General features: G+C 45.8%; 1 protein-coding gene across 8 annotated transcripts in view; it reads right to left on the bottom strand.

The window, feature by feature from the left end:
• USP15 (ubiquitin specific peptidase 15) overlaps nucleotides 1–27,851 on the bottom strand; it is an 814,317-nt gene that overhangs the window by 206,999 nt on the left and 579,467 nt on the right. The window lies entirely within an intron of this gene.

The raw sequence follows: 27,851 nt of genomic DNA, 5'->3' as shown, positions 1-27,851 counted from the left end.
ATTGGAGGAGACGGTGGCCTGCTTTCTGAAGGTGGGTGAGACCCGTCCCACGTCGAGAGGAGCCCGGAGGAGGTGGATCAGGTGACCCGGACGCCCATCACAAACTGAGGCCCTGGCTTGTGAGACCCGCTAGGTCCGGTTTGGATATTGGCGAGAGTTGGACTCTGCTGTGGGGGACACAGAGAAGAAGGGGCCTTGTTAGTAATTGGAGTACACTGGGTCCTGAGCGACCCGGAGATGCGGCAACTGGCGGACCACAGTGGCGCTGACCTCTTGAACTGCCAGCACTAAGATTCTGTTGCAGGCGATGGCGGCCAACAGTGAAGCGCAGTTTGGGGGGCGCTGAAGGAGCGGTGGCTGCGAGGGCTGTCTGGCGTATCTGGAGGGCCCCGATTGAGGGTGTACATTTTGCTGGCCCCCTGGGACCTGGGGGAGGACCGCTGGGGCGGCGGCGGACCTGGCGTTGGCTTGCTTGTGCCGGTGGTGGTGCGAAACCGGAGTGGAGGCAGCGCCGCAGGTGAACAGAGGTGCTGTGGGAGGCCCCCTGACATTGGGTGCTCCTGAGCACGGTCACGGGGGGGGGGGGGTGCCGCGGAGGGGCCGTTGGACTGGCCCCGTGATCTGGTTAGGAGGGAGTGCTTAAACTGGCTGGGCTCCCCGAGACTGGATTGCTTAGGAGCCCTACTGGCACGCCTTCCTAAGGACTGCACATGATAATAGCCCTGGGACGCGCCCTGAGTTGACCGGCGGACTGCTCCCCGGCCCTGCCCCACCCCACAGTGCTTTGAACGGTAGGCCGGGCTGGAGCGGATGCCTTGCTGGCCCTGAGGAAAGGGGCATATGACCCGGGAAGAAGCGAGGTCCCCTATTAGTGGGGGGTTGGCCTGTGCCGTGGCTGGTGGCGTCGAGTGCACCCCTGGCCTCTACGTGGGGGCCTGTGTATAGGAGAGCGGCGGTGAGGGCGGCTCTGACGAGGGTACCAATGAACGCCCTGTGAGGAGAGCACCGGGAGACCCTGAGGCCGGGTCATTGAAGCGCGGCAAGTAAGAGGGGAGACCCGCCGGGGCTGTATTGAGGGGGCAGGAGACCAGCGAAGCGGACCTAGAGAACATTGCTCGTGGACAACATGGGTAAGCCCCGAGGTCGACGGGAGGGAGACCCAGTTCCATCGGACGCTGAATCCCCTCCCATGGAGCATAAGGCGGAGCAGGAGCTGCCTCTGAGCTCAGGCCTTCAGTTGCATTTGGATAAAATACTGGCGGCCATCACGGATACTCGAACGGCCCTCCAACAGGACATTGTGCAGGTTACCACGGGGCTCGGCCTCTTGAGGGCAGACCACTCTGAACTGGTGGACCGCGTGAAACAGACTGAAGACACATTGCAAGAGTTCGGCCCTGCCCAATCAGCGCTGACCGCCACCATGGCCGGGGTCCTGGACCATATTGCAGTGTTGGAGCGGTGTGCGGAGGAGGCGGAAGGTAGAAATAGGCGCAATAACATCCGTGTGGTGGGGCTACCGGAAAAAATTGAGGGGTGGCTTACCTGGAGGATTGGCTGCGCACAGTTGTGGCCCCGGAGGGCCTGTCGAGCTTCTATACCCTGGAGCGGGCGCACCGGGTCCCGGCTAAACCGCCGTTGCAGGTCCGTCCCCCGCATCCTGTAGTAGCACGCTTACTACACTTTAGAGATCGGGACTTCCTCTTACGTAGGGCTCGCAGCGATAGCCCATTCCAAGTGGATAATAGCCACGTCACTTTGCTTCCAGACTACTCATTCGAAACGCAACGGTGCCGCATGTCGTTCCAGACAGTGAAGAAGGAACTGCGTGCGGAGGGGATCCAGTACGCTCTATTTTTCCCGGCTAAGCTACGCATAGTGTTGGATGGCAAATCTCACTTATGTGACACGCCGGAGTAGGCCTGGGTGTGGCTGGAGTCGTACAGAGCGGGGAAGGACGGACAGGAGGCGGAGGCACGTGAACTAGCCGGGGACTCGCAACTTCGCCGGTCGAGGCGACTGCGGCGCCGCAAGCGTAGTTTGCGGATACCATCGACCTCACAAAGTGCCATAAAGCGTAAAGGAGGCCTAGATGCGGTAGTGGCGATTTCTGGCGAACTATTGCAAGTTACATCGGAGGTATCCGAGCAGGGCACTGGAAAGGACCATTCGGAGGGAGACTCTTCGGTATCGGATGAACAGAGACTGCCGCCGGCCACCCCTGGGACAGCTGATGGACTCCTGTATGAGTAGCTGAGGGGTAGCTTGGGGGGACGGGGGATTGTACTTGAACTGTATTGGGTTTTGCCTGGATGGGGGGATCTTGGATAATTGCGTGGCGGGGTGATTGTGTGTGAGAGATGCTGTTTGGTTGTATTGTGTGTGCCAAGTATTGCAGCGGGCACGGAAGAATGAGTGGAATCTGGGGGGGGGGACGACGATGGCGGGGTGGGAGGAGATGCGATTTGGGGGATTTGAGGGGTGGGCAGGGAGAGCGTATTTGTATTCGCTGTGGTTATGTCTTTGGCTCCTGCTGCGCTCCTACCGGATGGTATTGTTTAATTTACCTTGACTATGCATGATGTGTGCAGTTGGGGTGGTTTGGATGGGTCTCACTATGTTAGTGCCTGTTCTTGGGGGGTGGGGCAGTATGATGGGAGGGGTGGATGTTTTGGGGATGGGGTTGGGGTGATTTTTTGCTGATGTGCCTCAGTATTAGTCTGGTATTGTCACTGGTTGCCTATTGGATAGTGTGTGACCCTGCTTGGCGGCCGAGGATGAGGGCTGCCTCGAGCAGGATTTTACAAGGTCACTATGGGTCCGGCTCCTGACGTTAAGTGTATAACCTGGAATGTTAGGGGGATGCACTCTATGCAGTGCAGATATAAAATCCACTCCTATTTAGTTCGTAGGGGGATACAGATCGCCTCCTCGCTGGAAACTCACCTTACAAAGTCAGAGGGGCAGGCGCTACAGCGTAGGTGGCGCGGGCAGCTATATTATACTTCGTACTCGGCCTTTGCACGTGGGGCGTTGATATGGGTTAGAGCTGGGGTCCCATTCCAAATGTTATATCTTTTGATTGACTCTGGAGGCCGCTATGTTGCGGTGCGGGCCCTTTATATGGCCGCGAGGTGACTCTTTGTAGTGTTTATGCCCCAAATGTGGAGCAAGCAACTTTCTTGGCAACGATGACCTCTGCCCTCGCCGATTACCTTACGGTGCCCACCCTGATGGGGGCGACTTTAACTCTGTTACTGATGTAGCCGTAGATAGATCGCATCCTCCGCTGCCCTCGACCCCGATTAATAAACCGGCTGGGATTCGCGCCCATTGGCAGGACAATTGGGGGCTAGTCGACATTTGGCGAGCACACCACCCGACGGATAGGGACTATTCCTATTACTCGGCCCTGCATGACCTCCATATCAGGCTTGATGCCCTTCTCTGTAGTGCTGGCCTGGCCTCATTGGCGCATAGCAGCGAATATTTGACATGCATCATTTCGGACCATAACCCCCTTTTAGTGAACTTTTGTTGGACGGCGGAGCGGCCAAGGATTCCTTGCTGGCGGTTGCGGCCTGAGATGTTGGGAGGACCCGGTATTCCGAGCGGAGCTTGGCGAGGGGGTAGAACGCTATTTCACCGAGAATGCGGGCACTGCCTCGTCGGCGGCTGTAGAGTGGGACACCTTTAAAGTGGTGGTCCGCGGAGTTTGTATAGCCAAGTGGGTAGGGGTTAGGAAGCTGCTCCTGCGAGAGGTCGAGACGGCTGAGCTTGCTCTGCGTGAGGCTGAGAAGACTCATTCTGACGGCACTGGGTCGCGAGAGGACGTACTGGCTCCGAGAGAGGTGGTGGCCGGGGGTGTTGAGCGGCTCTGCTGCTTCGATTGTAAGGAATTCGTGGCTCGTGCGCATGCGGAACGGGACACGGTGGGTACCTTGTTGGCTTGGCTTGCGAACCCTGCCCTTCGCTGCGTGCCTATTTTGGCACTGACCTCCCCTGCTGGGCGGGTGGAGTAGCAGCGGATCAATGGACTGTTCAGTTCCTTTTATGAGAGCCTCTATACCAGCCGCCTGCGCTTTGACGAGACGGGTCCCAGTCCTTCTTGGAAGGATTGGAGCTCCCTACAGTAGAGGAAGTTTTTTGTTTTATGTCTCATATGTCTCGTATCATAAAAGCACATACAAAGGAACGATACTATCTCCGTTGTGGCATCATTCATGGCTAACCTACTTAAGGGAGTCACTGATCTGTGTCACTGATCTGTATTACCCCTCCCTCACACATCATATAGCGGGTCTAAATCAATGCATTAGGGTAGTCTCCCTAAACGTGAAAGGCCTGAACCACCCAGTAAAGATGAGGGAGATAGTTGATTGTCTACATAGGCTTAAAGGAGACATAATCCTCCTTCAAGAAACGAAACTGGACAACACACTATCAGGGATCTTTGCTAACTGTCAATTTTCAGATAGTGCCTATTCAGCAGCCGTAGGGAAGAATGGTGTAATTACACTGATTTAAAAAAAAATCCGAATCAATTTGTTCTCGAAATCTCTGACTCACAAGGCAGATGGGTCACCTCAAAGCTTACCAGAGATAATGTGGAATTTTACGTAGCTAACATCTACGCTCCTACTAAGGACGTACCTTCCTTCTGGGATGACCTTTATTACCAATTAGAACAAATTTCTGATACAACTACCTCTTGACCCTCACCTAGACAAAAACTCTAGATACCCATTTGTCCCAAATAAATCACACTAAGTCCTGAAGAAGATATGCTTGAAATTCAACCTGACTGACGCATGGAGAATCCAGAATCCTACAAAAAGGGATTATACATTTTATTCCTTTCCCCACAAGTCGTACTCGCGTATAAACTATATCGTGATCTCCAACAACACGCTTTGCAAGGTAGATCACACATCAATTGAACCCAGGGTAATCTCTGACCATTCCTGTATCACATTGTCTATCTCTGACCCCGCGCCACAAAAAAAGCAATCCAGCTGGCGATTCAATGACTAAATACTAGTTGATCAAGAAAATCTACAGACAATTAAAACCATGATTCATAATTTTCTTGTTGAGAACAAGGCTGGTGAAACATCAGATCTAACAAGATGGGAGGCCCTAAAAGCAACAGTAAGGGGGGGAAATAATCAGGATTAGAACAAAAATTAACAAAATAACGAATTCTAACTTAGTAAAGTTAGAGACGGATATCGCGGATTTAGAAAAAACGCATATCAATAACTAAAGAGATGTCACTCTTACTAAAATCCTCAACTTGAAATATGAATATAATACAATCATCTGCAACAGGGCGGGGTTATGGATCAATAAGCAAAAAAGCATCAAATTATGTGAATCTAACAGGGCAGGCAAATCCCTTGCCTCATATCTAAAATTTAAAGTACAGAGATATGTCACTAACACCATAGAGGACAAGGCAGGGAATATTATTACGAACCCGCAAAAAATAGCTGACACCTTCATGGACTTCTATAAAGACCTATATAAACAAAACATTAACGTAAAACACTCAAAATGTTATGACTACCTAAACAGTGTTACTCTCCCCTTCCTAACAGAACATGAGAGTCAATAAATGGTCCGATCACTGAAATTGAGATACTGATAGCGATCAATAAGTTGAAATCGGGTAAAGCCCCAGGCCCAACGGTTTCAACGCCAAATATTTCAAAACCTTCTCTCTGTCCCTTCTATCACCACTTTTGAATCTATTAACCCACTTCTCAACTACTGGTCAAGTCATAGGTACACCTGCAGAAGCAACTATAATCGTCCTACCAAAAGAAGGCAAAGATCCCCTCTTACCTAAAAACTACAGACTGATTTCATTAATAAACCTGGATTGCAAAATCTACGCATCAATTCTCTCGAATAGAGTTCAACAACATATCTCTAAACTAATACACCCGTCTCAGGTCGGATTCTTAAAACACAGGCTCTCCAGTGACAACACATGTCTATTATCTCATACCATAGAAAAGGCTAGACTTCTCGACGCTCCACAGTTGCCATCACATTAGATGCGGAAAAAGCCTTTGACAAGGTTGATTGGAGGTACCTAAAGGCTGTCTTAGAGAAGTTTAATCTGAGCGATAACTTGGTCAAAATGATAATGGCTCTATACCAGAATCCCACCGTTAAAGTTAGAGCAGGAGGTATAGTTTCCTCTGCTTTGAATCTTAACCAGTGGACTCGAAAGGGCTGCCCCCTCTCGCCCCCCCTTTTCTCCTGGCTTTGGAGCCGTTCCTCTAACACATTAGGGAAAATACAGACATTAAGGGTGTCTCCTTTGGGGATTCTACTGTAAAACTTGCCGCCTACGCAGATGATGTATTAATAGTCACTGAAGAGGCCCATACCGCAATCCCAGCACTGGTGAATACCATATACCATTTTTCAGAAGTATCTGGATATTCCCTTAACAAGGACAAGTCTGAGGTAAAACTACTCAGTCGATACGGTGACAAAAGTATCCTAGGCTCATCAGGTCTAACCTAGCAACAGAACTCTATCAAATACCAGGGTCTTGAGTTCACAAACAAACTAATAACCACTCTCCACACTACCGAAAAACTCTGGTCCCAAAAATAGAATCACTTCTACATAACTGGTCTCCTAAATTCCTATCATGGTGGGGAAGAGCGGAATCCCTGAAGATGATGATAACCCTGCTTGTCAATTATCTGATTAGCATGCTACCCATGTTCCAATGTGATGAATTCTTAAAAAAACATTGACATTCAGCAAATTCCTCTGGCAGGGCAAAAAGCCCAAAATCTCTATGAAAAAACTCCATCTGTCCAAGGCCAAAGGGGGCATCTCACTTCCCATTTTCAGAAACTACCGAACGGCCTTCTTTTGCAAGCAGGGTGCATTCTGGTTTATGGACAATCCACTGTATGTTCCACCCTGGGCGGCGTTAGAGAAGTCCATCATACAGATTATTCCTCTAGCGGCATTAGTTACGATGGACATATCCCATTTACCACATTCAAGAAACATCATTCAGAACACCAAAAGAGCCATTCTACTCCTTGACTCCTGCATGGAAGTGAAGATAAAACAATCTTACCTATCATCCTTATGGTACAATCCCACACGCAAAATGGTGGTGCTCCGTTCTTCTGGGCCGACTGGTCCCACAAGGGCATTAAACTAGTACAAGACAGCTACGAGAACACTTCTCAACCCTGCAAAATCGGTTCAATCTTACTAACCTAGATTTCTATAAATTCCTTCAGCTTAAGGTAGGGCTTACCAAATTGAATATATCAGGGAATAACCCCTTGATCACCACCCTCCTGTCTCACCTATCCAAAGTAGGACACCTGGTGTCATGCATATTTAAAATTCTCCTACCGGACCAAAACAAAACCCTCTCTCTTAACCAAGGGAAGTGGGAAGTCGACTCTACTAAATCAAATATTGCTTTCAATTGGCTCGCCATAAACAAGCCTCCCTTTTCACATAAAATTTCGCCCACTCTTTTTCAAACTAAATTTATGTTAATTAATAGGACTTATTGGACGCCCGCTAGACTCTTCAAGGTAGGCCTTACAGAAGACCCCAACTGTTAGTGTTGCGGCAAACACGAGGGATCTCTCGCACATATGCTGTTCGAGTGCCCCCTGCTGCATCACTACTGGGTTAAAGTGTTCAAATTCATCAGACATACCCTAAAAATTGTCCCCACGGAAGATTTCTCATACATTATACTGGGCCCCTTGGACTCCCAAATCAAAAACGACAATGATCGGTTCCTCCTGGACCTAATGCTTACTCTAGCCTGCAAACTAATCTTAAACAGCTGGAAAAACTTCAAAGCAGTTTCTGTCTCTAAGTGGCGTGAGTGGTTAACTTTTCTTAGAGGAGCTGACAACATTGCTCTCCAATCCTCCCCGTGGAGACACTCACGGTGCTCGATCTGGAAAGCCCTAGACACAGACGCCTTTACCTATAAACCACCATGACCATCACAATGTTAAACTAACCTCCCCTTCAAATCACTCCATTCTCCCTGTATTTGACTCACCTATGCTTCGTCAGCAATCCTTATACTAGGCCCAACTACCTTATGCGCCACTATCCTCCCTCACTCACTCATATGAGACATACCCATTTTATTCACCCCTGTGCATTATATTACATCATAGATATTAAGGTAATAAAACTAATTGTCTTTTAACGTACCAGTTTCTGATACTCATGTCTGTATAAAGGTTATTGTATAAGATGTATGTACTGCATTGTAGTTCACTCCAAGCGACATGATATGACATAATGTCATAGGCCTATGTATTATTCAATTTATACAGTACTGTTCAATTCCCAATGTAGAACGTTTGCAATGCCTATGTATTATCCCCTAAACAATGTACCATTCAACCGTTGTTGTAGAGCGCTTACTATTTCACTTCATGCACAACCTCCTCCCCCTCCCCCTGGTGCTTCTTTTCTTTCCTACTGTGTGTTAGTTTCGTTTTTCACTGTATCTCTCTGCTGTAAAATTCAATAAAACATTTTGAACTTAAAAAAAAAAATCTATGCCGTATTCGTACCTGACGCTTAGGCGTCGGGAGCACTCCAAGCAAACAGTGCTTAACAGAAGAGTCTACAAGCACTCATGTGACCCCCCCCCGCAGTGTATTGAGGGACCTCCTCCCAGTACCCTTGCAATTTTTCACAGTCCCACGTTATGTGAAGAAATTACGCCGGGGTAGACCCACAACAGGGGCAAGCCTCCGAGCGAGCCCTGTTCATCCTGTGTAATCGCAGTCGGGCTAGGTAGACCTGATGCACATCGTAAAACTGCACAAGTTTAAACCTCCCATTGCTTGCCACTTTCTGAACTTGAGCAAAGGCTCTCTTCCAGGCCCCCTGAGGGAGAAGTGTAGTCTCCCCCTGCCCATCTATCTACACCAGCGTCACATCAGTATGAGGATCCTCTTTAAGAGACTTGTATATACGCGAGATCAGGCCTCGGGTTGACCCCAGATCCAACACAACCTGCAAAGTCAAATCTGCTCAGTGGGAAAGGTCGGCCATATCTCCCGAATCGTACAGGATAGTTTGGCATATTGTAGGAACTGGCCTTGGTGAAGGCCAAACACATCTCGAGTTTATACCAATGTAAGAAACAAACCGTTAGGGTATTAGTACCCAACAGTTGTACAGACGCCCTCAAAACCACTGTGAAAAATCCATTACTGACTGGATTGTGCGAATGGGTTTCGACCAACGGAGAGGTTAAAGTCTAGCATAGGGGGTTGATACAGCACATGTGTGACCGCACTCTGCCATGACACTATTACCTGTCGAATGACAAAGGGGTGATCGTTCAGGACTCTCCTCCCCAACATAAGACAGTGCAGGAGGTCTTAAGCAGCGCCCCGTGCGCCCAGCAGGTTTCCCCCCCAATTTAGACCATCAGAACACCATTGAGCGGCATATTGCAAAAGGCTAGCAAAGTAGTACAGTCTCAGGTCCGGGAGACCCAGTGTACCCAGGGCAGTGTCTAAATTCAGAAGATCCAGTTTACCCCTGCTGCGTTTACTCGCCCACACTAGGGACACTAGGAGACAATTAATTCTATTGAAGACAGACAGCGGGATATCATACATAGCATTTTGTAAGGCATAGAGGCAGCAGGGTAAAATACCATCTTGCTCTACCCATTACTGACAACCGCAGACAGACCCAGAAATGGACAGACTACTCTAAGCCACTGAGGACTCCACCCAGATTGAGTTGATATCAGGCCACTGGGGTGCGCGCTACCTGGATCGCCAGATTTCGAAAATGGCCCCTCTCCCACTGAAATCCGGTTACAGGGAGCTCTACCAGCCGACGGCAAGACTGAGTAGCCAGCCGAAACAACACAGTTTTCCGTTTCTTGGTACGGAGGCTGGACACCGCACCGGACTCAGACATAATATACAGCAGGGTTCCCACAGACTTCTCGGGGTAACATTCACCAGTGCATCGTATGCACCCTTAAGAAAGCTCCCTTCCTTACGGCCCTACAGGACTATAAAGCAGCCATTCTCTCGGCCAAATCTGTATATTTATTTGAAAAAATACTAAGTTCAAATTGTAAATCCAAAACCATTTTTTCCATCGTGGATGAGCTGGTAAAACCCGATCGCGTCACTGCTAAATCCCTCCCATCCCAAACCCTCTGTGATTCTCTTAATAGCTATTTTATTGAAAAGATCATCACAATTAAAATTAGCATCCCCAGAGTTGTGGCCCTACCTGATACCACTGCGGCTGCTCCCAACCCCGTCCAGTATCTCAAGTTCCCGACGCTCACTGAAGAAGCCCTCTTCTCAGGAAAATTAAGTCTGGTTCCCCCCATGACAGCTGCCCCCCCCCACATTAGTCGGGAGATCTTCCTTAATATTCCTAAGCCCCCCCTTTCTCTTTTGAATAACTCTTTCCTCTGGGGTGGTCCCTTCCTCCTTCAAAACGGCTGTGATCTCACCCATCCTCAAAAAAACTGGAGTAGACCCAGGTACTCTCTCTAACTTTCGCCCAATCTCCCTCCTTCCCTATCTGGGCAAAGTCCTGGAGGCCTTTGTGGTTAACTGTCTAAGCACCTTCATTGAAACCACCCACTTTCTTGATCCTCACCAAGCTGGCTTCAGGCCTCAGCATTCCACGGAATCAATTGCCCTGGCCGTCCACGAGGAGCTAAGAAAGGGGGCTGATCAGAACATCCCTCAGGCACTGGTGCTCCTGGATTTGTCGGTGGCTGTCGACACCGACTATACCATCCTTCTCGACCGTGTCGAGCACGCCGGCATTCGGGGGCAACCACTGAGATGGATCACCTCCTTTCTTCAAGACCGAGTCCAGGCAGTCTCCCTCTCCCCTTCTCTTCGGTAGGAAAGCGTCTCACCTGTGGAGTCCCGCAGGGCTCCTCTCTCTCTAACCACTCCTCTTCAACCTATACATACGTCCCCTAATCTCGGAGCTTCAGAAAAAAATCTGTGACCATCTTCAATTATGCTGACGATCTTCAGCTCATCTTTAACATCGACCTCTCTCCGTCTTCCATCCAAAACGTCCACTCCATCATGACCTTCATTAGTTCCTGGAAGAACTCAAATCAGCTTAAACTTAACCCCGACAAGACCAAGTTAGTCCTCACTGGGCCCCAAGACAACCCCTGGAACTCCACCTTCTGGCCCCTCTCCCTTGGTCCCTCTCCCTTCCCTGTTGACTCTGTCAAGAGTTTAGGCATTACCATTAGCAAGGACCTCTCTATGAGGGCTCAAATCAATTCAGTAGTATCCGTCTGCTTCTCCCATCTGCGTCGCATTCGGAAAATCAGCAGACTCCTCTCCCATGAAGCTCTTGTTTAGGTCACCCTGGGACTAGTCATGTCTCGCATCGACTATGCAAACTCCATATATGTGGGCATACCTGTATATCAATCCCAACGCCTCCAACTCGTCCAGAACCAGGCAGCCAGGCTGATTTATGGCCAACCAAGATCTAGTCACACCAAGCCTCTCCTTAGGAACCTTCATTGGCTCCCAGTGGCCCAGCGCAGCCTCTTCAAACTTGGCTGCCTTATTCACAAAGCCCTTCCCTCTCAGGGACCTTCTTTCATCTCCTCCCTCTTACACCGTTATGTTCCCCACCGCGTTCTTCGCTCCTCCGACTCTAATCTATTGACCCCCTGCTCCTTTAGACGTAAGAAGCATGGAGGCCTGAGATTCTCCACCCAGGCTCCACTCCTATGGAACTCCCTTCCCCTAGCACTCCGCCTTCTTCCCTCCTACGCTCACTTCAGAAAATCACTTAAAACTTGGCTTTTCTCGTTAGCTTACGAATAGTTTGGTTCCGCTCTGTACCTCTCAGCCCTTCCACTCCAGCGCAAGAAACCGTAGGTGAACGTGCGCTCTACAAATCCCATTTATCATATCATATCATATCATCGTCTGCCTAGAGGGAGACAACATTCTGCAATGCCTCCTACTTCGACCCCCCAAGCATCCATATTGCGGAGAGGGTGTATGGCCAGAGGCTCCATCGCTAAGGCAAAAAGGAGCAGCGACTGAGGGCAGCCCTGTCTCATACTCCAATCAACAGGGAAATACTCTGACAATACAGAGCCAGTTCGAACCCGGGCCACTGGGCCGGCATAGGGCAGTCTTACCCAGGACAGAAAGACCTATCCAAATTCCATTCTCTGAAGAACCGCCAAACCCAGGGTGTTGAATGCTTTCTCAATATCTATAGCAATCTGTGATGAAGTGCATCACAAGAAAACCTCTAAGTTCATTTTGGTCCCCCGTCCTGGCATAAAGCCACACTGACCATCGTGAACCAGGGTGGTAACCACGTCACACAGTGTAGTGGCAAGTACCTTTGCCAATATCTTGGCTTCTAACCCTAGAATGTATAGGGGTCGATAGGAACTGGGATCGGATAAGTTCCCATCTGGTATGGGGAGCATGACTGTCTATGCCCCTCGCACGGTAAGATCCTGTGCCTTGAGAAAGATTTCTAGTAGATGGGGAAGTAGAAACTCAGAGATTGATTGGTAGTATTCCACCGGAAGCCCATCCTGTAATGGTACACTGTCCTGTGTCATCTCCCAGACTGCCCCTTTCAGCTCTTCCACTAAGAGGTCCCCCTCGAGGCTCTTGGTCTGTTCTGCCATGAGGCGAGGAAGCGGCGGTGAATCCAGGAAAACGTGCATATCCTCTGAATGATCAACCCCCACTGAGCCATAGATGGACGCAAGATGGTCCTGCAGAAGGCAATTGATTGCCACCAGGGATCCCGCAAACATCTCACTGCGGCACCTCAGAGAAAGTATCACCGGGGGTAGGCGTTCCCTTTTAAGCACCAATGCCAGCAGTCGCCCCGATGTATCGCCCTCATGATGAAGCAACTAGCGATATTCATGGCAGAACAACCAGTCTAGCCTGCCTCAGGTCTCCTCCACTCCCCTCCATACAGAAAGCAGTGACTCTTGTCGAGATTCCTACGCAGGAACAACCCGCTAGAGGTTCGTTAGTCGTTTCTCCTCCTCGAGCAATTGTGTCTCCAAGCGATGCCAGGTACCACTAATACGTAATAAGCATTTCCCCCATTTCATGGTCTTCAGTGCGTCCCATTTTATACTCCTACATGACACTGCTGACTAGGTAGAATCAAAATATTCAGAGGTCACTGCCCTCCTCACGGAACAATGAATCAGTGAGTGCCTCCAGTCTGAGTTGGCACAGGGGCACTAAAGGACAGCTGCCCCCCACTCTGCACTCAACAAACAACACTGCATGGTCTGAGACGAACCTACCCAGTACCTGCATCCACAGCACATCAGTGGCAACATCCGCTGTGACTAAGAATCTGTCTAAAGCAAACACAAGGAGATAATGGACGGAGCACTAAATATTTTCAGACACTCACCCCCAGATCTGGGTTGAATCCATCATCGTTCTTTAGCTCACTTCGCCACCCCAGTTCAGACTCAGCCATATGCAAATCAGTCTTGACCCTGTTCCTCATGGGAATATGCTGGTCTCTAGCTTATAAAAAGATTATGCTTCAGATAGTACATTATTGGTACTACACGCGGGCTAAGACAGGCGCGATGACGAATGCACAAAGATGGAAGCTGTTTGCACGGAGGTGGCCACACAAGAATGCTGACCCACCGACTGTGGCACTATCCTAAGCTTAAAAAAATATTGAGAAGCGGTGCTGACAGTCATGAGATACACCAAACCGATGTCCCAAACCTGCCCAGCTATGTCTTATAGGGACTTCATAATGCCCTGACCTATCCTCTGTGCTACAACGAAGGCCAAAGAAGCCATCTTTGCGAAATGGGGCACTGATACTACCCACACCTACACAGACTAGCTGCATACACTATGGGGCTTACTGGGCATGGAGAAATTGACTGCCTTCCTTGAGGGAAAACTCTAATTCTTTGACCAAACTTGGGGCCTTCTAGCACAGGAGTTTTGCAAACTCACCTGCCAGGCATACCCACGTGTGCTCCACTTTAGCAAAGTCGACGAAATACAGCTTGTTGAACTTTAGGCCGGCAACTTACAACACCCTACAGATGGGCCCACCTAACTGTTTGTGACAAGAAGCACCCTAGTAACCGACTCCTTCCCGACCCAGAACCCCACCTACCCTCGCTACCTACACTTATCCTCCCATAGGCATAGACGTGTTGCTCAGTGTTGTTCTTTATTCCTGTCTTCCTCCCGATTACCCCTTATTTCAACCTCCCCGGCCGTTGGATGTAGGTGAGAGGTTTTTTTTGTTTGCATTCTAACATTAATAAAAAGATTTCAAACGAATAGTAAAGTGCGGCCCAGGTGGGCAGCTTCGTTTCTCTGTCCACTAGTGTAATTGACAGCCGTAACTCCACCCTTTTCCAGTTACGGCTGACACATGAAATAAAAAACAATATTAGCCATGAACTTTATGCGTCCTCAAAGAGTCTCGCTAAGCATGGACGAGTATAGTCTCCATCTGGTTGGCCACGTCTTAGTTTTGTACAAAGAATGGCAGAGTTATTGTTTTGCAATGAGAACATTATTTCCTTAAATAAAAGTAAAAAGATGAATGGGCAAGGTGGTTCAATATGCTAAAAATCTTCTCTGGGATTAGGCAGCTAGGAGTCAAGGTTTGGAACGCCAGCAGTGTTATCTTTCCATCCCCTTCAAGACAAGTAGAGCCTCCTTTTTTCAAAAGAAAAAAGAATTATGCTTAGATTCAAATTCATACATATGAAAGATGATACATTCCAGAACATTTTTCTTACAAACAGAGTTAATGTGTCGCCTTGTAAAATGTAATTGCAATCAAGCAATCTGAAGCAGAAGCAAATGCAGTGGGTGCTTCTTGCAGCGTAGTCACAGTAGAGAACTGTTGACAAGTATTCATAGACGTGTTGTCACTTCCATAGCCAGAAATGCCCACTAGGTGCAAATGATTTCTATAAGTATTGCACAGAGACATTATTTGCCTATGTGGAATCGATAACTTTCACTAACCGTACAAAGAGGCGAGTGTAACGGAGGCTGTCAATATCACATTCCTGTCATCAAAGCGCTAATCTAGTCCAAACTTGACTACATCAGTACGATCTGTCTGGCATCCCCAAATATCTAAAATGTTTTCAAATATTGCAAAATGCTGCTGCTCAGTTAGTTTCAGGGCTTTCAAGAAGGGAACATATGTCTCTGATACTCATTTCTTTATATTAGTACCGGTGGTAAACAGTATGGTGTGTTTTACCGCCTGGTCAATTGTGCATAATGCATTACAGGATAATGCTCCTGAATTTCTAAACGATAAATTTGGTACCTATGATCAATGCACTGCAATCTTTTAAACAATGTCTTGAGGAGATTCCAAAGGTCAAATCAGTGACGTTCGGCGACAGTTTTCTCTGCCACAGCGACTCAATCGCAGAATTATGAGCCTCACTTTACATCCTAAATCCAATTTCAGACATTGTAAAAGACTTCTGAAAATTTTGCTTTTTAACCAACGTGTTCCAGTAGGCTTCTCTTACCCTTGTCTAACCACGTTTCTCCTGCTTTATCTATGAAGCAGATTTTAAGCTGAGTTTTATACATTTAATTTACTTTTGGTATTTGTGAGCTAGAGCACACAAACACAGGTGTGTTTCTTGGTCATAAAATAATCCTCTTTGCATAACGGAGGAAAACCCGAAGAAATAAAAGGCCTAGAAGGACGATGCCTTCACAAAGGAAGACAACAGCCCTCTCTTGATAAGTTTATGAAAGCCAAGCATGTTAGGCCCTCCCTGGTATGGATGGGCAGAACGTTCTCGGTGCGAGAGAGGAGATGGAAATAGACTTGCCTTCTGGTGTTTTACGATTGACGGCAGGGACCGCTGGCAGATTTTGCTCAGCGGATCGTAACTGGTGAATGAAGCAGTACCAATGTAATCTGGAATGTATAAGTGATCGATGATTAAAGTGAACAACTTTGTGAGCCAGGCACAAAGATTTTAAAATATTCCACTGTGCCACCGGAAACCAGTGCAAAGGTGAGAGCAGAGGAGATATATAGTCTTTAGAACAAAGGTCTACAACAACCTGCCACAGCGAAGTTTTGGAGTAAATGTAATCTCCAGATTAGGGAGGGAGGAAGAGCAAGAAAATGACAGTAGTCCAGGCGAGAGGACACAAAGGCATTCATTATCAACAAACTCTGGTGAAAAGGAAAAAGATACAGAAAACACTTAAAAAATGTACTTTGCAAATATGAGCTCTATTAATAACTAAGCATTAGAAAGCATACCAGTACAAAACATAATGCAGCTCCCACGGCACAGTCGAATATTACAGTTAGCTGACGACAAAAAACTGTGGTGGATGATTCATAATGCTATTTATTGTGAGATCTGTCTTAATGGTGACAAAAATTGTTGAACAGAATGTTTAGAAAGAAGTCAACAGACCTCATGGCATAACAGTCAACCACAATGTGCAGCTGGATTAAGACTGCACTATGTCACCATGTCTAGCTACTCTTAAAATGGGTTCTCCCTTGTATGGTAGTCCAGAACACCAAATTGCAAGATAGATACGGGATGGCTGATGCTCTAGTCAGTTGATGATTATTTATTCTGTTTCTTTGCATAGCGCTGGGAATAGTTCAAGGGGTATGAAAACGCTTTTACTGTTAAACCTGTCAGGAGAAAATAAGTATTTGTATATCAGGAAACAAATATGTTACATGAGTTGTACACTACTCCTTCATATCATTTGTGCATTGAAGTTCATTTTAACGATCATGAGGTATGTATTAAAGATTTAATCATATAGAATGTCTCAAATGAATTGTTTTACAGTAGTTAAGGACAGAAGAGGAAGAAAATAGATCAAAAGTTTAGGACTTGAAATGATAGGTCAGCACCAGACAATTTAATAGAGATAAAAGAGGAATTATCAGGATTTAAGAAAGAAAAAAATAGGAGCCTCGACTTATCTCAATGGGTGTATTGGTCCAGACCTTATGGACTGAAATCAGAAAATGAGGAAGAGAAGGATTAAGTCTTGTTGGAGCATTTAGCTACTAGGTGGAGACTACTGGTGCTCTGACAGAGTTGCAAATCTTTAGTAAAGATATTTCCCACAGATTGCTCATCTCCTTGCAAAAAGGTCTGCAAAACATTTTCTCCAGTGCCACCATGTGTTTGAGTCTGCTTAAATAAACAGCAGCAACTAAAAGTGGAGACCAGGTTATTTTGTCCTTGAACCATGTGGTGCTAAGCAGCTTAATCTATTATACCGCCAAATGACTTCGATGGAATATATTAGGCCCCATCATGTTTGTGTACCATGGGATCTTACTAATCAAAGCACTGGGACATCAGGGAGAAGGGAAGGCAATGATAAAACTGGGGAAAGAATAAGTATCCACAGAAGGTAAGTAACTTTCTTCTGATGAATACATACTTCTGCAGATCGCTTACATTATGAATGATCCTCAAAGCAATTTCTCCATGGGAGGTGGGACTGAGTAGCGCCGGTTAACCAAGGAAATCATGCAACACAGCTCGGCAAAGTATCCATCACTGCATGGCTGAGAAGTGAGCCAGCAGTGCTTTGCAAAAGTATGCAATGAAAGCCACATCGCAGATGTCCACACCCAGGACGCCTCGAGAAAAGGTTCAGGAAGCACCCATGGTCTTGATGGAATGAGTCTGAATGCTCTCTGTAGGAATTTTCGTTGTCATGGCATATTAGATCATGAAACAAATGATGACCCCAAGCCCAATATGTCTAGCCCAAGCCATGCCCTTTTTAACTCTGGGGAAGCCCACATGTTGTGTGCGGTCAATGTAATGATATTGCATGCCTGTGATCCAGACCATGCAGACTTTCCTTCTCTGTTGGATGTGGAAGAGTGATAATCTGTCCCATATTGAATGCAGAAACCACTATAAGTAAGTAGGATCTGGTAGGTACGGAGAGCCAACTTATCTCGGTAAAAAACAGTCAGAGGTGGCTGAACTGATAGGGCTTGATCCTGTATATAGAGCGTTTCATCACAAACACAACAGTTTTAAGAGTAAGAAGTTGAACTGGGCAACTATGCATTTGCTCAAATGAAGATTAAGTCAAAACAAGGTTCATATTCCACTGAAGAACAATACACTGTGTGGGCAAGATGAAGTAAAGCATAACTTTCTGAAAATATACCACTTGTGGTGATCTAAATAGAGAAGGTTGATGAGATAGACACACAAAAGAAGACTTGACCACTAGATGGGCTTCACTGAAGCCACAGCTAGGCCCTGCTGAGCGTGTAACAATGCAAATCCTAAGACATCGAAAAGTCAGGATTTAAAGGGACTGGAGCCCTTTTAACTACACCACTGAACAAACTTAGTTCACTGGCCTGTGTAGAAGGATTTAGTCACAGGGTTCTTGGCTGCCAAGATGATGTCTGCAAGCTTGTCATACAGGCAAAAAGACTAACGTGTGCCACTCAATATCTATGAATGCAGCAGGAAAATTTGCGGACTAACGTTGAGACCTTACTATTCTATGACAGCAAGTCCAACAAGGGCAGCTGAATGCTCGATGCCAACAGATTGGCGTACCACATAATTCTCAGCAAATCTGCAGTGATCATAATCAGTTGTGCTTGATGCTGTGTGACCTTACATAGGACAGAAGTGTGAATGGTGTAATTGTGTCTGAAGACAAGTCAAAATGTATGGCACAAAACCGAGGACGCTTCCTGTTCTGGTTAATGGCAAAGAGATTCTCAAAAATAAACTTCAATCTAGAGAATATCACCCTATCACTTTGGGATGTAACTCTCCGCGTGGTCCTACAGCAAGAAGTGATTGAAAGCATCTAACCTCATGTTGAGGGGGGCTGCTAAGTGAGCCGCAGCCGGAACATTCCCTGTAGATGCACGCACTTCCACAGGTGAATAGCTACTGGACTTAGTACCTACTATCCCACACTTCCTGCGTGTTGCCACAATGGATAGTAGTGGTGTTCTCTGCCAGAATTAAGATGTTGGTCACCGAGATGGAAGTAGAAAGGACTTAAGAGCAAGCCTGACCACCCACAGCTTGACCACATTTATGTGCTGGTGCTGCTCTCATCAGGACCAAAGTCCCTGTGCCTTCATGTTGCCCAGATGAGACCCTAGCCAGCAAAAACGGTTGTGTTTCTACAATATCCTGAGCATTTACAGGGCTGAATGGGTGACTGTTTAGAATGTTGGAGGAGTCCATCATAAGCGCCGATTCGGATGCACCGACCGGAAAAACTGCATCTGAGCCAAAAGCTTGCCTTGGTGTTACCACCACTGCCGTCTCAGGCAGCACTGGAGGGGTTACGTACACCAAGATAATGAACTAGGCTAAGAGACTAACAGCCTTCAACACCTGCAGGACTGGTATCCACGTTTTAGCCTGACCAATCGGAATCAGACCTTCAATATCCACAATCTCCTGAGGAGGGAAGGCTTGCAAAGGGGCTGTATTGAGTTATCAATCAGTGTTTGTTAAGCGCAACTATTCACCCGTGAGGGTCTCAAGGCACTGGGTGGGGGGTGCAGGTCCTGATGGGTATTGAGGTTCAGTCTATGCTCCATTAAAAGCCAGCCTCCGTGTGGGAGTGAAGGTTGTGAAAGAGAGTAGTCATCTGCTGGAGATGTTCCCAGACCAGTGTTGGGGATTCTCCCTTTGAACAGACAGTTGTCCAAGTAGGGAAGGACATAGACTCATGACCTCTGCAGCCATAATGACATGATAGCCAGCACTTTGGTAAAGACATGGGGATGTCTTCAGTTTGAATGGGAGGACCGCAAATAATGTTAGGCTCACATTGTGAACCTCAGGTAGTACCTGTGGGTGGAGAGATCAGGAAGATAGAACAGGTATCCTGGAAGTTCAGGTATACCAATCAATCCCAAGTGTTCATGGCCGACAACACATGGCTCAGGAACCAGAGATTGAACTTGTCTGTAGGATGCCCAGGTTTAGAAGGTGGTGATCCAGGTAAGGCTGCAGACCTCCATCCTTGTTGGGGAACAAGAAGTAAATGAAGTCAAATCCTGTGCCTCTCTCTTAAGGAGGCCCCTCTACTATGCACCCTCTTGCTAGCAAGGCAAGGACTTTAATCTCCAAAATTGAGGCATGGGCAGGCTAGCATGCTCTAAAGAAATTGGAGTGGTCTGGTGTGGGGAATAGGAAAGAAAGGACACAGCCAAAGCGGATCTGCCAATGGGCTGTCGTGAATTGAGTGGCAACATATCTCCCACCCACAGGAAGATGTTATAGTGAGGGGGATGTCAGAGGGGTTTTGAGGTGGTAGAGCCCACAGAGGGTGATGAGGACTGGATCTGCTGTTACTGTGACACCTCCTAGACCCACCACTGCCTTGACAGGAGCAATATATTTGCTGTTTTGTCTAGATAGATTGAGACGACTGTGGCTGCTGGAACTGCATAGGCCTAAAGTAAATACAGACTTCAATAATGTTAATAAAACTGGCATGCAGGGAGGCCAATATGAAGGCAAGAACTGAATCCCTGCTGGTCTTGAAATGTTCCAAAGAGGAGTAAGGCTACTCCCCACATAGCCATGTCCATGGGCATAGCCTGGATATCCCCTTAAAATCCAGTAGCATGTATCCAAACATGTTGATGTAGTGTGACAGCCATTCCCATGGCCCAAGCAACAGTGTCTGTGGAGTCAAAAACATGATTCTGACACATTGTCAATGAATAACACTCAGAATCACAGCATTAGCGAGGAGCATTAGAACTTTGTCTGTAGTAAGAGGTGTATAAAGGGTAAGGTTTGTTTCAGGTAATTGTATCAGAATTAGGTAAGTCTAAGGCTGGCGGATCCTCAAATACTTTGGACACTGACTAGTCTGAGGACAGATCCTAGTTAAAAGATCCAAACTTTACTTAACATTGGAACTTTAGTAAATCTAGTTATAAACACACATGTTCCTTCATTGTTCTAGTTTTCTGGGAAGTTAATCTGAGAATTACCCATTCATAGCTTACTACTGTACAATGCCTTATTCCAAAAATGAACACATACAAAGCAAGCCTAGTATATCCCAAATCATGAAGTTGGATTTTAGCTTATGTATAAGGGAAAGTACTTTCTACCAGTAGCACGTACTACCAGAATAAGAGGAGGGAAAGGCACTACTCTATAGCCACTAGTAGTCTGAAATTCTCTATTTAACTCAGTAAATAGCTAGGGATTGGGGTGGACAGGCAATGGGATTATGTTTTAGTAGTGGGAATAGGTTTAATTGCATCTGGTTCCTTAGATTGACTGTTCTTTCTTTCCCTCGATTCTGTTTCTCCTTCCTCTTTCTTCTTGACTAGTCACTCACGAGCACAAATGTCTCTCTTCATGTAGCCCAACAGACTCGCTACCCTCATTACTTGCATAACACTAACCTTGCAAATGTGCACATCAGCAATTAGTCAAGGCGATGACAACCACTTCTACCACTGCAAACCCGCCAAGGGAGTTTCTAGGGCAATGGTTATTAACCTTGCGACTTCTGAGGATCCCCACTTAATCATTACTGGAACTCTGGACCTCCACTAAGTCATTAAAGAAAGAAGGGGACCGCTGCCTGAGCATTTTAGATTATTTGAACCTAAAAACAATACACATAAAATACAGAAACCAGCATTCAATAAGCAAATACACAAATTATGAAATGTTTTATTTGATTCACAAACAAATCTGAAAAAATCAAAATGTTAGAAGATTGGAGTCTTCCTAAACTCAGTTGAGGCCATTCACTGTCCATACTAGATTCTGTTTTGATGTATTTGCACTGCTCCCACAAATCAATCGGAGTATAGCAACTTAATTTTTAGCCTCTTATTTCGAATTCTTTTAGTTTTACAGAAAGGTTTACACATTTATATTTTTTACATGTTGCTTCTTAAATAATATACACCTAGTAAGCTTCACAGACCTCCCAGAGGTCCGCGGACCACAGTTTAAAAACCACTGCTCTAGGGTAATGGCCTTCAAACTTTCTAAAGCCACCCACCATTCGTGTAAAAAAGTTGATTGCCTCTCCAACAATGACAAACTTTTTCTCTCTCACAGTTATTCTATAGAATTGGCAGCTTTCTTTGAACCCATTTACAGAGTCAATGAGTGTAGTCATGCTTGGTTAGCTCTTCTAAAAAGGCATGATTGCCAACATTCTATTGAAAGCTTTTTCACCTCAAGAGTGTCAAAGTATTTACAATGAGGTGCTTTATCTAAAATAGGTGGAGGCACTTTGAGGGTTATTTGAATCACCTACAACACCACACTTGGACAACGTACCACAGAAAGAACTCGAGTAACAAAATGTTACAGATATACAACTACAGAGTGGTTCAATGCCACTGTGTTTTCTTTCTTTCAACAAAAACACAGCACTGTTTTCAGCATGGTGCTTGTTTCTGCTCCCCAGAGCATAGCAAATACTTTTCTTGGCCAGAGCCACTTGGTAAGTCTGCTTCTCTAGGTGTCACACTTCCCTCTTTTTTAACATTTAACATTTCAAGGTTCCTAGAGAATCTTTTAGGTATCATCTTCTCCCAGATTGTGGTAAGAGCTGTTGGACTTTAGTAAAGGAACAATGACCACACATCATTCTGCAACATGTTTAAAACATATGGTGCCTTTTTCAGTGGCATGTGTTAAGATACAGATAATCTTTAATACACACAGGCCATCTAGCTTTAGCATTCCCTCCCTCCTTGGTTAGTAATACTGTTTCATTTCTCTTTTTTTGCGGAATCTTCTTTAAGCAGGATACTATCCAACCCTTATCAACGCCACTACCAACTAGTTCATGTGAGTGTCTTGATATTTCACAAATTAACAAATCACCAACTGGGGCATCCAATTTTTTAATCAAATGTGTTTTAATAAGGAAATGACCTTGAACCTCTGCATTTACTTCGACTGGCTCACAAGGTTAGTTAAGGTCAGTCACTAGCTTCATCTCATAGCAAACATAACCAAGACTACACTACTTTAGTTAAGTACACTACATAACACTATTATCTCATTTAATTCAATCTGAAATAATGAGTGTTGGATAAAGCAAGAAATAAAGCTTAAAACACCATCACTGACGGGGACAAAAAGATTTACTCATAAACAGTGGTTGAACACTACCTGATACCTATGATAGTAATTGTGATGAATTTCCAGTCTCTTCTTGAATGTGTAGACACAATTCACATATTCCTAATATAAAACATAGTCACAGATCTCTTAATCTGAGGATAGAGGTAATTTTGCAAAGTAAACAAATACCAGGCATATTCTGTACATATGACCTAAAGTGCTTCTTGTAGTAGAGTAGAGCGGGTGCATTTGAAAATTACAAAAAAAGAACTAAAATATTGTTTCAAACAGTACCTTAATAGGCAAATAATTCAAATTCCATGCAATAACGTAATTGAAAAAGTCTATTTCCCCCCACAGGACCAGTGTCTAAAGCTGCTTGCAAGCTCAACAATGTCATGCTTCGTAGTCTTGCTTGAAGTCACCAAGAGTAGGCAACAGTAAAAGTCACTTTGCTAGATAGCAGCTTTTGGAAATGCCTGAAATTGGGCTTACGTTAAAAGTGATTAACCAAACATTAATGCCAAGCCTTTCAAGGTGCTGTCAAGAGCTGATAAGGGTACAGAAGTTGCGTGCACACCAGGGAGCGCATCTGCACATTAATGTGACATTAATCTCTTGAACTGCTTGCTTACATGCCACACATCAGAAGAAGCATTAATACGTCACTATGGGATGGTAACAGCTGAGGGAGGTTAAATACTTTGAAGCCCAGCAGCCTTTATGTCCAGTTGAAGCAGTGTATTCCAAGAGCATACTCCTTTCTTTGCTGCAGTTATTAATTAAAACCACATGATCAAGAAATAATTGAGATGAAATCATTTTATAATGCACACTTAAACTACAAACCTAGGAAAGGGCAGAAACTTAGAGCAGCCCCTCATTAGTGCCCAATAGAGACATTGGAGCTGCAGGTTAACCTGTTTACACTTTAACAAGGGTAGTGGAAACTGCAAATGGGTTATACAATAAGTGAAGGGGAAGCCTAAATAGGAAATGAAAATGAAAACTCGGCGCCAGCAGTACAAAAATTAAAAGCGTCGCCCATCTTTAATCTGTCAAAAAAGGTACTTACACGCGAGGAAGAGGACATTTTGGCAAAAGGTTTGTCCTTTGTACCTTCAAAAAGAACCGACTTCGTGAAAATGAAGTCTGAGTTCATCGAATTTTGCAGAAAATTACGGCTCACCCTATTTTTTAGTGAAAGTTCCACACCAAGACCGGCAGAAGTCACGGGTTTAAGAAATAGATCTACGTTCTGCCCCCCTGCGAATAAAATTCCAAAAGAACTTGTAACTTTCGAAAGGAGTGTCCTTTCTGCCATTTCAGCCATGGAAAAGCAAAGAAAGTTCGTGAAATTTAATACCACCAAACAACAGATGACTGCATTAAACAATCTAAAGAATGACACCTCGGTAACGGTCAAACAGGCCGATAAAGGTGGTGCAATAGTGATATGGGATACCAACAATTACACCACCGAAGTAATGAGGCAGCTAGACGACTGTAATTGCTATCGCAAGATAGGTAAAGACCCTACCACAGACCTTCAAAATGAATTGTTTAATATAATCCAAGAAGGATTTGACCTAGGATTTGTTGGTCCCAAGGAGTTGGAATACTTAAAGATCAAGCATCCCAAAACCCCGATGTTCTACGTATTGCCTAAAGTTCATAAAGATCAGAACCATCCGCCAGGCAGGCCCATCGTGGCAGGATGTGGCTCCCTGCTTGAGCCGATTGCAAAATACGTGGACTGTTTCTTAAAAGAATTTATGAGTCAGGTGAGATCCTACCTACAGGATACCACGGACTTCATAAATAAATTGGCCAACATGAATTACCGTGACCACAGTGATATTTTAGTCACCTTAGACGTGACATCGCTGTACACACAGATTCCACAGGACGAAGCGGTAGCAGTCCTGTCACACTTCTTGGACCTAAGATCACGTCCTATGCAAGTACCGACTGAATTTTTGATAAAACTTGCATCTTTCGCCCTCAAGAGAAACTACTTTTGTTTCAATGGAGAATTTTACTATCAAATCAAAGGGGTGGCGATGGGCTGCCCCTTTGCGCCGCAGCTAGCAGTTCTCTTCATGTCCATGTATGAGGAAACATACATACATTCCAACAACCCGTTTCATCAATATATCGGAGCATGGCTCCGATTTATTGATGATGTGTTTATGATCTGGACGGGAGATGAGGATACTTTAACATCTTTCCATCAGTGGTTAAAATCAAGGACCGCTGATATAAAGTTCAGTCTAACCCAGTCCACTAGCAAAATCGCTTTCCTGGACGTTGAGGTCTTTCCACAAGATGGGAAGTTGGCTACTACATTATTTGTAAAATCAACTGACCGCAATAAATCTTTACTATTCGACAGCAACCATCCCAGAAGTCTCAAAGAAAATCTCCCGTACGGGCAGTTCCTGCGGGTGCGCAGGAACTGCACGTTCAAAGAAGACTTCAACCATCATGCTGGCAATCTAATATCCAAGCTATGCGACAGGGGGTACCCTAAAAAACTAGTAAAAAATTGTATGAAAAGAGCACTCTGGACCCCACGTGAGGCTTTACTAGAACGAAGAGAAAAACACAGTATGAAACGTCAGGTATGCGTTACCACCTTTTGCCCCAACGCAAACCAGTTAAAACGAATTATTGGACAAAATTGGCATCTAGTCAAGAATCTAGATGAAAGCCTGAAAGATCTTCCCTTGTTTGCCTTTAAAAAGGAGAACAATATTGCCAATCATATCGTTCGAGCAGCGATGCCCATCCCGAGTCCACCTTCATTGCGCCAAATGATGCGACTACCGCCCATAACTGGCCATCATAAATGCGGTACATGCCTGTGCTGTGAATCCACGATTGAGGGTTCCCTATTCCAGCATAATGGGATTCACTGGAAACATAACACCTTCAGTAACTGCAAGTCCAAGCAAGTCGTCTATGGAATTCTATGTCCCTGTCTACAGTTGTATATAGGTAAAACTAGCCAAGAGGTACGTCAACGTATTTCTCAGCATAAATCGAGACTGAAGAATAAAGTGGAGAACGCCCCTCTAGTCCTACATTGGACAAAAATGCAACATGCAATCAGTGACCTCAAATGGACTGTGATCTCAAGAATTGAGAAGAACCCCCGTGGAGGTGATCTGGATCTACAACTTTCAAAACGAGAAGCCCTTCTAATTGTAAAATTTGACACGGCAATCTCTGGCCTCAATGAATTGAGTGAAATTTTCAAACTGTAAACACACAATTCATTCACCATTCCATCTAGATGGAACCTTGACTCTGTGGTAGCACTTGGTCTATCTGTAACGGTAGACTTGTGAAATTTGTGGTTTTCACCCTCAGAGGTCGACAAACAGGGGAGAGATTGTAGCCTGTGTGGTTGCTGTAGGTCATTTCCCCTCCCTAGGAAGCGGTATCATTTATTTTACTAACGTCATCCCTTTAAGAAGGAGGCGGCCGTGCACATGCTTGCCCCTTTAAATACCGGCTAGTGTCTGACCTCAGCATGCTATGCGCATGTCCTTGAAGTTAGTGCCGACTGGAACGCGAGCTGATTCACGTCGTCTGACCCGAGAGCAAAGTAAGTACTGTGAGCCGGCGTCTTATACTTTCATGCTGTTAATTTGACAAGAGTAGATGCGCTAAAATGTGCCTCTCGGTTATTTAATCTAGTAACTGCTGAAGAGCCGCCCAAAAAGGTCTCCATTGAGCTAGCTGGCCGGAAACCCATATACATTATGGTGAGCATCCACACTAAAGCCATAACTTAGTCGCGTCTTTTGCCGTGTAGCGCTGCTCTTTCAAACCACGATTGCATCTTGGTACAGGATTCAACAAGGTGACTTAAATTCGGCTCTCAAATTGAATTCATTCTGCCGTGAGAGAAACGGATTATAAGCGCGAGCGATCCGGCTCCCGCCTGACTGCCAGCCGCGGCAAATCCGCCTCTGGGTGAGTAAAAGCATCTAGCCCAGTCTGGGTATTAGGGCAACTAGTAGAGTTGTACTCCCCCGCCGGAGGTCGTTACCGACAGCCCGGTTTTAAGCAGTCACGCTGTCCAGTCACATTGCTTAAAGGCATGTTAAAACTAAGATGCTCACTCTCGGTTTTTACATTAACAGAGAGCTGCCCCTCGAATGCACTCACCGCGCTGCTCTAGTCCAACTATCAAACACCACCACAACAGACTTAAGAAACGAACTCCCTGCTTCCCTCCGTCCTGGAGCATTTCACCAAATTGGTAAGCCCCGGAGTGTGTGTGGGATGGTCAGTCCAGTTGGGTTTCTTGATAAGTGGTCAAAATTAAAATCAAAATATGACTAAAAGCCAACCTCTGATCTGCTTAAGTTGTTCTCTGTTGTCACACGGTATGTTTGAGTTATTAATTTTTTGTGTTTTTAACCCACGTTTGTGCCCTGTTTAGATACTGCTTAAGGCCCTGAAGAGAATCCTATGAAAACAATTGGGATTCGAAACGCGTAGGCTCCTGGCCACACTTTACCTGCGAAGAACGGCTTGGCTACTTAATTTTTCCAATCCGTCTGTACATTACTAAGAACCTTGAAAAGTTTATTTACATAATCATTTGAGACGAATGTACTTTTGTTCAAAAAAACGT

The sequence above is a fragment of the Lissotriton helveticus genome, chromosome 1_1 (genome assembly GCF_964261635.1).
Source record: "Lissotriton helveticus chromosome 1_1, aLisHel1.1, whole genome shotgun sequence".
Taxonomy (NCBI): domain Eukaryota; kingdom Metazoa; phylum Chordata; class Amphibia; order Caudata; family Salamandridae; genus Lissotriton; species Lissotriton helveticus.
Note: the sequence above shows the minus strand (reverse complement) of the source record. Positions and strands in the feature narration are given on the sequence as shown.